This window comes from Antechinus flavipes, chromosome 4 (assembly GCF_016432865.1).
Source record: "Antechinus flavipes isolate AdamAnt ecotype Samford, QLD, Australia chromosome 4, AdamAnt_v2, whole genome shotgun sequence".
Taxonomy (NCBI): domain Eukaryota; kingdom Metazoa; phylum Chordata; class Mammalia; order Dasyuromorphia; family Dasyuridae; genus Antechinus; species Antechinus flavipes.
The window spans coordinates 360,989,101-361,001,473 of record NC_067401.1 but is presented as its reverse complement, the minus strand read 5'-3'; the positions used below and the strand labels follow the sequence as shown (position 1 = coordinate 361,001,473).

General features: G+C 32.9%; 1 protein-coding gene across 4 annotated transcripts in view; it reads right to left on the bottom strand.

Annotated features, from left to right (window-relative positions):
• Positions 1–12,373, bottom strand: part of SMOC2 (SPARC related modular calcium binding 2) — a 260,249-nt gene that overhangs the window by 81,440 nt on the left and 166,436 nt on the right. The window lies entirely within an intron of this gene.

Sequence of the window (12,373 nt, the reverse complement as noted above, 5' to 3'; positions counted from 1 at the left end):
ACATAAGAAAAAAAAAAGCCTCATGCTCATAGTTCCATATGAACTATGTTCATATGTTCCATATATAATCCTATTTTTTGCCTTTTTATATTCAAATTTTAGTGTTTTAATATTTGTTCTGAGCATAATGAAAAGAATTTTTTTTAAAAATCTGTGAAGTAAAAGGCATTCAATGCATTTCTTTAACTGTTTTTGGGGAGGGAATAATAGATTCAATTCATTCTTTAGGTCTAGGATAAACTATCTATCCCTCACATTAACCCTCTTTATGTATTCTCTGTTTCAACCAAAGTGTTCCACACACTTATTAATTTCCCTGCATATTTTCTATGTCAGGAATGAACTCTCTACTCATCTTAGTCTTTTGGGAATCCTGATGCTTTCAAAGCTCCACTCAAATGGTGGAGTTCCTCCACAAGAACTTCATTGCCTCTCTTCTTTGTCTCCATACTTCCTACCTTGCTAGTTGGTATCTATTAAATCCTCATTTAGTTGAATAATATTTATTAGACATGTAAGGGAGAGGGTGTTTCCTCGAAATTTTTACTCTATGATTCATTCAGTATATGCCCAGATCACACCAATTGTATTCTCTGTGCTGCCTACATTACTACTCTTGCTTAGGTAATACTGTTATTAATATTGTTATGGATAATTGTTAATGGCCCCTTTTATTTAGCTCTTTTTAATTTTTTTTCAGATATTTTAAGGCTTTTTGAGTACTACAAAAGTGTTACCGATATATGGTCATTGATGCTAATGATCTGACAATGGAATGTAGATCATAGATCAAAGAGGGTTAGAGATGGAAAGAATCTTACAAATCACATAGTCCAATCTTGACATTTTGGGTATGACGAAGTCGAGGTCAGAGAGGTAAAGTCACAAGGGTAATAAATAGCAGAGTTGGAACTTGAGTTCATGTCTATTCATAACAAATCTATTGTTTTTTTCAAATCAATAAATAAGCATTTATTAAACATCTATGTGCTAAGACACTCTGCTAGAGTGAAGATTTAAAGGAAAATATAGTGTCTCCTACCCTCAAGGAGTTTACATTCTGTTAGGGAAGACAACACATATTTATAATATATATATGGTGATTTTGTTTGTCCCTAGGGGGCACTAGAACTAAGTGTTGAATGCCATTAGAAATTCTAAGAGGCAGAAATAAGTGGTGAGGTCATTCTCATCATGGAGATTAGCCATTATAATAGTAGAGACAAGGAGGTACAAAATATCTCCTAAGCCACTACTTTAAACACCTGGCAACCAGAAACAGCACAGACCATACGTGAAACTATTACAGGCACCTTCCTCCACTACAATGCTACCTTCTCCAATAAAAATATGACTTTAGAAAGCTGTCTCTTCACTTTCAAATGTATCTCTTTAAAGAGTAGTTTCCTCAAGGGTAATGAACTATTCATATATTGGTAACTGGTTATTAAACAGAGAGATAGAACAAAATATACAGAGTAATTGCAAATCCAGAAGAAAATAAGAACTTCTTATGTAATTAAGTGAAGAAAATTATCTGGACTTATAAAAGTCATTTTAAATGGAGCTTTCCAGAAAAACTTTCACTACATAAAATGAGGTAAACAATTTTTTTCCATCTACTTTACCTTTATGTTTATAGTTAGAGGAAGCCATTGTATAGTGAATAGAGAGCTAATCTTAAAGCCAAGAAGTTCTGGGTTCAAATCCTATTATCTAACGCACATTTGACTCTCTGACCCTAAGGAAAAAAACACTGAATCTCTTAGCCTTTTAACAATTCTCCAGGACTATAAAATGTAAAGCAAAAGACAAGTTGCATCGGTAGAAAGATTTCTTTCTCTGAGAATTTCCACTAACAGTGGAATCACAAGTTCTATTCCTATCCTTTTGTGTTTGTAGTTGGTTCACTTGGCTAGACTATACTGTTAAAAACCACCCACCACCCACACTTTTTTCATCCAGACATGTCTCCCCTTACACTCACAGATATCACAAACACACATCTAACACAATGAGGAACAGGCTTTGGAAATTTCAAAAGTACAATTGTAAAAGCAAGACAGTCTGAGAAATACCAAAGGAAAGCACCTAAGTCAAAAATGAACCTCTGTATCTTCAGTAGCTTTTGTTCCCCCATAGCTGGTCCCCCTCCTAGTTACTACCTTTTCCCTGTACCAGAATGAGTAGATAATAGTCCAGTCCCAATCCTTAGATTGTAAAGGTTAAAAGGACAAGAAAAAGTGTCTGTTTAACTTGCTTTTTGTACAGTATTAGACTTTTGATAGTGATTATGGGTACTTTTAGTTAATGAATAAACATTTATTTGTTATCTATTATGTGCCAGGCACTATGTTAAGAGGGATGTGAAGAAAAGTTAACAAATAGTTCTGCTCTCAAAGAGTTCCATGTAGAAGACCATTTGCATATACTAGATACAAATATGATATGTATATAATATATAATTATTATCATTACTTATATAATATAATAATATAAATAACATTAATAATTATTTAATATTAATAATAATATTTAATTATTAAGAATTTAAAGAAGCCAGGAGAGCCAGGAGATAGAAATGAGGAGAAGATCCAAGCATGATTCTGGAGTGACTAAAGATACACCAACCCTAGCATATATTCTCATTATAACAATTTTTAGTAATTCAAGAGTTGTGTTAACACAGGGACTGGGAAATATAATTTTCTTAATAAAGATTAAAAATTATTTCTGGCTATGGTAGAATCTAAGGGAAGGTGAGGATTAGGCATTAGAATAAAGGCATCAATGTATTTCATCTAAAAATCTTTTAAGGAATAACTAATAATATTAGTCTTTCTATAGCATTTTAAGCACATGTTATCCCATTTAATACTCACAAAAGAACTGTGAATTAGGTTTTATTATTATCCCTATTTTAAACATGAGGAAACTGAAGTTGAGAAAATTTAAGTGGCTTGGCCACAGTCACATAGGTAATAAGTATCTGAGGCAAGATTCGAACTTTTTAGTTGCAAGACTAATACTGTATACATTATACCACCTAGATCTCTATCAGATGTAGAGATAGACAAGCCAGTTCAAATCCTAGAATCATCAAAATCCTTTTCCCCACCCCCAAAATGACAATTCCATGTGGCTTAAAGTATAATTTAGAAAAAGAAATAGGTCGAGGATGAAGGATTTCTGACTTTTCTGAATCCTTTCAACCTCAACCCAGAACACCAACATTAATTTTGGCAAATAAACTTTCTATAAGTAAGGAAACAATTTTATACAAGAAATAGAGAAGGGATTATCTAAGACTGCTTAAAAATTTATGAGTCAGTCTATGGAGTAATTCTGACCTGTTACCTTTTCATCATTTATTCATAATAAATTCTGAAATTAATTTGTTATATCAGTTGAATTAGAATCTGTAGAAATATAGAATTTAGAGCTGATAGGAATCGTAGAATTACCTAACCCAGTTCTTCATTTGTTAGTCAACTAGCATTTGAGGAAGTTACAAGTGACTCAATGGATAAAACAGTGGGCCTGGAATCAAGCAGTTAAGTTCAAATCTGGCCTCAGTCTTATTAGCTATGTGACCCTGAGCAAGTCACTTAACCCTTTTTGCGTCAGTTGCCTTACCTGAAAAAAGAGGTCAAAAAGGAAATGGCAAATCATTCCAGTATTTTTGCCAAGAAAATTCCAAATGGAGTAATGAAAAGTCAAATAAGTTTGAAATGACTGAACAACAATAAATTCCATCTTTCACACAAATTCTTTCCCAAATCCTCTTAATTCTAGAGTTTTTAATTTTCTATATTTCCTTTATAAGACCTATTTGTTCATATTTGCTTGTTTTCTTAATTGAACTGTAAACTTTTTTAGGGCAGAGATTGTTTTGTTTTGTTTTTTCTTTGCTTCTTGTATCCCCAGAGATTAGTATAGTGCTAATAATAGATCAGGTGCTTAATAAATATGCAGTCAATGTCTGATTGATGTGGAGGGCAGTAAGAAAAGTAGGGGTGGTAAATGTTATGACTGGTTTTAAAAGCCAAAAAGAATACTTTAGATTTCAGCATGGAAATAATAGAGAGCCACTGGAATTTATTGAACATCATATATATGATCAGATCTGTATTTTAGGAAGATCACTGTAGCAGTTTTATAGAATTTACAAATATAGCCATTTTCCAAATTTTAAGACTTATTTCCAATAACTAAAAAAAGAACTATTGTATTTCTTGCACAATCATACTCATTTTCTTCAGTAATTTATCATAAATTTCCCTATGAATGAAATGATTATTTTTTTCCCTACATGTTTTGTGAACAGCCTTCTTAGATTCCAGATATTCTAAAGGACTTATTCCTATCCATTAGCATTCAATATTAATAGTGCTATTCTTTCGATCTATATCTTGAAAATTACAAGCTATTTTCACATAGTAAAATGCCTTTGAATGCCTTTGGAAAAAGCACTAATTTTGCTTATAGGATTTTAAGAGACAACACAATTTTAAAATATCTTGAAGTAGTTAATATATTATTAAATGTCCAATTATTTGCTAGTGAGAACCTAAAACAAGTCAGTCTCCTCTTCCAATCATCCTGATGATGATAATGATGATTGTTTTTCAAGCTTATACACTCCTAGAAAACATATTGGTTTGCTTTGGTGCTTACTTGGTCCTTTTTCAAACATGTGATAAGTGAAGTGGGTTTATGATTGATTACCTTGCCACAGAAGTGCATTTAATGTGGACTTGTCCAAGGACATATTGCATCTATACAGCAATTTTGAAAAGGCTTCTGAAATGTCCCTCCTCTGTTTCAGAACTTATACAAAGAGATGAAGCATGACACACTGGATAAAAACTTGGCCTTGGAATCAGGAAAACTTGAGTCCAACTCTTTCTTTTGACTGTAACCCAGACAAGTCACACAACCTTTCAGTGCCCCAAAAAACTTTCTGAGAATATAAGCAGACTTAGTGGGAGATACTTTACCACCAGTGTCTTATACCAATAAAGCAACAAGTCCATATTCTTCCTCTTCCATTTAAGCCAAAAAACTTTCTTTGAAGTAACAGTTACCTTTGAAATTATAACACTAAACAGAAATAGAGATAGCATGGTGGCAGAGTAGAGTTCTATTCCTGGAGTCAGAAAATCTCATGTTCCTTAGTTCAAATCTGACCTCAGACAATTAATTATGTGATCCTGGGCAATTCATTTAATTCTGTTTACCTCAGTTTCCTCATTCATAAAAATAAGCTGAAGAAAGAAATGACAAAGCATTCCATTATCTCTGCCACAAAAAAACCCCAAGTGTGATCAATATGAGTCAGCACAACTGAAAAATAACTAAACAACAAAAAAAATAAATATAATAGATATTTGATAATTATTTGACTCTCACTACATATACTATCTATTGCTTTAACTCTAATTTCAAAAGTTTTTCCTCTGTATAGGATATGTCATGATTAAGATGACTAAAGCATAAGAAATTATTTTTTTCAGTTACTGTCTGGTAAAATCTGTAAACCTAATTAATAAAAGGTTTTTACTTTATATACAGGATTCTTAGCTTGCAAAACAGTCAACAAGAGAGATACATAAAAATAACATGCAATGGAAATGCAAAGAAATATCTGAGCTACATTGTAGATAATTTTAGATAAGGTATCTCAGATACCTTAGGATATGTAAAAGGATTTGTACTATCGAAAATTGGAAATGTGTATTCAAAATTAAGTGGCTAGAGGTCTAGAGATCTAGATTTAGGGAACAAATCACAGACAAACAGTATTTGAAAACCAGCTTTTTTTTTATTTTAAAGCTTCTTAAGAAAATGAAGATGGAAAGAAGAAAAAAACAGACTCAATGGCTAAATTTATAAGACAATTTTTATTAATGAGAAGCATTCTTTTTTCAGGTACAGTTTGGAATAGACCCCCTATTCAGAACTTCCAGACTGATGATACATGAAAGATTATTCTTTTGACTATTATTATTTCCAATCACTTTTCCTCTTTCAGTTTTATTTCTTTCCTGATCACTTTAACTGGTCATGAGTGTGCATTTTTTAAAGGTTATCTTGTACTAATTTTGTTGTTTTTTATAGGAGGCACTGCATTATAGTAGGAAGTGCACCAGATTGAGTAAGGAAACAATGGTGACAGTATGAGCTCTGTTTCTAACTAGAGGTCTGACCTTGACAAAATGACTTAATGTTGAGTCTATTTCCCTTATTTGTCAAAAGTTGACAAGAAGAGCTGAATAATCTATATCATAGAATTATTATGAGAATATAATGAAAAGATAAATGCATTTTGGAAGCATAAAACAGAAAAGTTCAAGAAGAAGGTCTGTAGCACATTGAAGCCTCTGAAGAACTTAGGGAGGCAAAGGGTAAAAATGGATTATTTATTGCTCATCCTTTTTTTTTTTTCCAAAGAGGACCAAATCCAACAGGGAAGTGATGTCTTGATATGCAAGTGAATTGCATTTAAGCAAGAAAAAACTGCACAAAGGCATCAGCCTTACTTTCTTTTCTGAAGTCATTAGAGACCAGAGGAAGGGACATAAGTCAAAATGACTGAAAGTGACTTGGAATGGAAAAATGTCACATGGAGTGAAAAAGTTGCAATAGGTTGTTATTTGTATGTAATTCAGAACTGGTAAATGGGCCCAATCCTTGTAAACTTGTACAGAATGTATCATGTGTTTAGCTGATAGAATTCTACACATGGGACAACTTGGGAAATTCTCCTTTTGAGAATAGTAATGTTCAGTGAAGAGCCTTGAAGAAAATTTGGTGCACATAAAGACATGTAATTTGTAAAATGGAAGCCACCTACCACTGGCTGCTGGAAGTCTAACTCAGACCTATAGAATGGGTCTCTTCATGTGAAAGGATGATGATGATATAAAGAGACTGAGAAGCAGTTGTGTTCTCTGACCTCTCCATTGAGAGGCAATTGTCTCTCTCCTCTTCCCTCTGCCTCCAATTTATTTCATTCCCAGTCCACAAGCAACATCTGTGTCAGTAAAGGCTGCTTTGCAACTCCTTCAGATGTTAAGATTCACAGCTGTGGAGGCTCTCAGAGAATTGATCTGCCCCTTCACCTAGACATTGTCCTTAATAGTAACTGATTGCAGATTGCTAATCACATGGTAGACAGAATTCTTTTTGAATGACTGTAGTTGACTTAATCTTGAATGGACTTAGCCATCCTCAGTCTTAAGCAGTGGTAAAAAGAGGACACTACATATTTTAACTCTGTGATACTACCTGATGAGAGAAGGCAGGAGATCTTCAGCTAACTAGATGAGGCAGAGGCATCCCTCATAAAGTGTTGCCTACCTTCACTACAAGTAAAAAATCAACTCTTCATATTAGTACACACACACACACACACACACACATATAATCGTAAGTGGCTTCATTTTTTTCTCCACAGTCTTATCAAATTTATTTTCTAAGTTGTTATGAATATCTTGGGCACATGAACACAACAATTCAAAGGCAGATGCATGATTAATGCATTATGGACCCACATAAAATCCAATGTGATTCAGACCCAATGCATATGGCATCCATTTACACATTTCTGAATGTTAATATTCATTCTTCTTACTGTTGGCTCTCTTAAACTTTGTATATATTTTATCAGTAGCAGAACTATTTTTATGTGGTTCTCTTTTTAATTATGCATCACTTAAATGAAAAAATTAAAGATGACACAAAAAAGAAAACATATTCAAAGAATTTAATACATCAGAAACCCCTAACAAGAATTTGATTTTTAGGAAACAGTTTGAAAAAATGAAAATTGTATTTAAAATTAAATATAATTTTTCACATATTTATGTTCATTAAAAAACTAAATTTAGCTTCAGAGTATTCAGAAATTATTGTACAGTTGAACCTTGACCATAAGGGGGCAAAAATGTACAAAATTGCTCTAACATATGGTTTCAAAATTTGCCTATGCCAAAAAAATGTACTACAAATAATGCTAGCTATTAACCTCTGGAGGTTAATAATCTAACCCAGAATTTTTGACATTCTATGTTTAACCAATTATTTCCATGGGTAATAGCTTGCCATTTACAAGAATCAGTCATGATTGATTAATTGCTTTGACAGGGAATCTCCTTTTTGCATAAAAAAATACATTAGTCAGAAGAAAGTAGTTAAAATGTTTAACATGGCAGATTCAGTTTCCACCAAAAGAAAATACTGACCATGCCTGCATGCAGTGAAATCGTCCTTCTTCAGACATTTGTTTTCCATTGCTTAGCTATAATGTGATCATATATACACATATTATTTCTACATTGATACACAAATTTGAGGACTTTTCCTGGAAAAAAATAGTCAGGCCCCATTTTCATCGGGGCAAATTGAAATAATTTCAAGTCTCAGTTCCTTGAATGGTTTCAATAATTACCTGTTTGTGAATGATTTACAGATCTGCATCTTTGGCCCTGATCTCCCACATTTTCTTCCCTCTTAAATCATTAGCAGTCTGCAAGACAATTTCACTTCATGTCCCGCCAAAATCTCTAGAATATTTTTTGCATCTGGTTCTTTTTCTTTATTTATGGGGTCACTACCCTAATCCAGGTCCTTGTTCCCTCTTGCTTATATAATTGTGAAAGCTGCCAAATTTGTCTTTCTACCATTAGCTTCTCCTCTCTTAAATTTATCTTCCACACATAGCCACCAAATTGATACTCCTAAACCACACAAGTTTGATCATGATCTGGAGCAACAGGAGTTTCATCTTACCATTAGGACAAACGATAATTGGATTTTAGCTTGGATTTTTAGCACCCATCATAATGTGACTCCAGCCAGGGTTGAGTCATTTTGTTTTTCCCTTTTTTAACACTAGCACTTAGAATGTTGTCTGACATGTAATAGTCACTTAATAAATACTTATTGAATGAATTAATGAGCGTGTTAAAAACTCAAATAATGACTTCTTTCTTATTTTTTGTCATCAAATCTGTAAAATTATTTCCAGTGTTCTTACACCTTACTCTCTCCTATGTGCTCTATGAATCAGGGAGTTTGAATTCTTTGGTGTTGCTTTTACTTGAAACTCCATTTCCCAACTGTGAAAGCTTTACCTGGCTGAAGTTTCCCTCAAGGCTGAAATGCTCTCTCTCCTCTTTCCATCGCTTGACTTCTCTAACTTCTTTAAGTCTAAATTTAACATCTTCCTTTTGAGAGAAGCTTTTCCAGTCCTCTTTAATCTCAGCTTCTACCCTGCAAGATTATGTGCAATTTATCTTGTCTACATTTTGTTTGTGCATAGCTGTCTCCCCCATTAGATGGTGAACTCTCTAGAGCAGAGGCTGGTTTTTACAATTCTTTGTATCCCTAGCGTTTAGCATAGTTCATATAGGAGGTACAAAGTGAGTAAATTTAATAAAGTAAATAAAATTGAATGAATGACTGCCCCCAAATTTGGAGCAATAGCATCACCTTTACTTTATTTCTCTCCTTTGCACTTCTACATTCAGTTTCACATTAATGTATCCTAGTAACCTTATTCTTCCGCAGGGGTTTTTGTGACTTCCTTGTTCTTATGGAATGGAGGCATGAAAGAAGATGGAATTGCACAGATAAAACATGTAATAACTTTCTTTTGGGATAAGATTTGACTTCTATATTGAGAAACTGAATTATCTAGTAGAACTTTATGGCAGAGACTTGTTTTTGTCTTTATTTCTTTAGGACTTAGCACAATAGTTTGTACATAGTCAGCACTTAATCTGAGCCCTCATTTATATTTTTAAATCTTTTCTCATCTCTTGGGCAAAGAGAAGATCGGGCTATCTCAAAGAAATTATATATGTGTATATATATATATATATATATATGTGTGTGTGTGTGTGTGTGTGTGTGTGTGTGTGTGTGTATAATATATGTGTGTGTGTACATATATATATATATATATATATATATATATATATAATGATAATCTATTCTTGCCTTGCTCATTTTATAACATCTGACTCTGCCTATTGCAAGATTTTGTCCATTCGGATCCAATTTCTGTTACTTCAAGTCATTTTGTCAAGATTCTACCAGAACTATTCCAATCAGAATATTAATATACTCAGAAAAACTAGATTCCTTTTTCTTTTTGGATCAAATATAACCTTCACTTCATGGTTTTAAAGATCCTTAACTAATTTATTTTCTTAAACTCACCAACATCATAGATCTATTTTTGATAAACTTTCCTATCTAGTTAACACAAATCTATGCTGATAATTCAACTGTGCCTCCTTCTCTAGACATGAAATATTTTGGAACTGCTTCCTCTAAAGCTTTCTAAATTTTCTCAAGCTATAAAACAGGCTTTGACCATATGGCCTTTTAATATTAGGGAAGATTCTGGTTTTTGGTCCTTCCCTTGACTTAAGATAAAGAAACAGAGCTAGAAAAGACTTTAGAAATAATTGTCTAAGAACCTCTTTATTCAAGGCCAGAGTTATTAGTAGACTTGGTAAAAAAAAAAAAAAAGCAACTTTATTATAACTAAGGGCTCTTGTTTCAATAACATACATACCAACTAGTCCACAATACCAGTTTTTGATCATCTCCAAGCCATGCAATAGGGCATCTCTCTTTTGTGACAAAATTATTGAGAGCAACTGGAGAACTGATATGGTAGGCCAAGATTTGATTATTAATTATTAATTGATTATGAGATTAGATAAGACAAAAGTCATCAATCAGAAACCAGAATCCAAGAATTCTGAAGAAATAGAAAACCAGAATACCTTAGGGCCATTGAAGAACTTTCTATTTACTCTTGCAGATCCTCCTGATAACTTTGTCAAGTAGATGCTACTATCATAATTATTCAATAGAGGCTCATCAAACTGAGGTTCAGAAAGGTTATAGGATTTGTCTAGATTCATAAAGTTAATTAGGGTTTGATATAGATGTAAACCCAAATCTTCATGACTCCAAATTCATTGTCCTTTCCATTATGACAATATTACCTTGATATATATGAGATACATATGGGACTATTTTGCAAGCTCTTTGACCTTATGCATGATATATCATACCTATTATCATCATAATCATCACCTTCTTGAACACTTTAGACAATGAAGAACATGTAACCAACTGGCTCCTTAGTGAGAAAGGAAAATAGCTCCTGTTCAGATTTCCCCTTCTTGATAGGCTGTATAGATCATGTGAAAATATTCTCTGTCTTTCCAGTATATCATGAAAGAGTCTGGAGAGTCAAATTTCTGTCATTCATGATTTCAATGAGTAGACTCATATATCTCATATAACATCTCATATAACAAACTCTTGAGTTATGAATGATCCCAAATAGGCCCCCAAAGATTCCACATAATCATTTGGGATCTGACAAAAAATATCTGTGCGTGTTCTATACATCCTCTGACATGAGGAGCCACTTGAAGAATTCTTCATATCTCTGTGATGATGAAAATATCAAGATCTAGAATTTCATAAAAAATATGATTCCAGAGTCAGAAAAAGCTGAGTTTATGCTCTTTCTCTGTTATATATTGGCTGTGTGGTACTAAGCTAGTCACAATCTCAGTATCCTAGGCAATTCTCAGTGAGTATATATCATATAAAAAGTGTCTATTTCACACTGGGAGCTCTCCACACTGATGAACTCACAAAACTGGTCCAAATTTTACATTTGAAAGGAGGGAAAGGATATTTGAGGAAAAGATAACTATTTTAAATTTTTAAGATGCTCATGATCATCTACATTAGAGTGCCATTAATTAAATATATACTAGATAAATACATTGTTGATGGTAAAGAATGAAAATAAGTACAGATCTTTGGAGTTCTCAGAAAAGCAAGCCAACATATAAAATAACTGGATTTGTTGTATTATTGTTTTAAAGTAGTTTAGAAGAAATTTATTTTTCTTAGAAACTCTTATATCTGAAGACTCTTAAAATTCCCATAAGTAAAATTTCAAAATCCCCAAATCTTAAAAGTATCTAAAAGGAAGAAATATCATTAATAATAAAATGTTTAAAAAGGATTGAAATCTAGGATTCACTTCACTCACAGAACCAGTGCAGAGACTTCTTTCCCACAAGGAGAAATAACAAAGCCACATTGCAAACTCATCAAGAAGACTATAGGCATGTGACTACTCGAGTAGTTACTGTATTTGGAAAAAGTTAGGTTATTTTTTTTAAATATCAAAATGCTTGTAGGGAATGAAAAATTTAAGAAAGAGTTATTGGGACTGGCTGGATGACAGGTTTACTTAAATCATAGGATGATAAAGACATTTACTTATGAATAATCATTAAAGATCTCAACTAGGCAGGGGCAAATG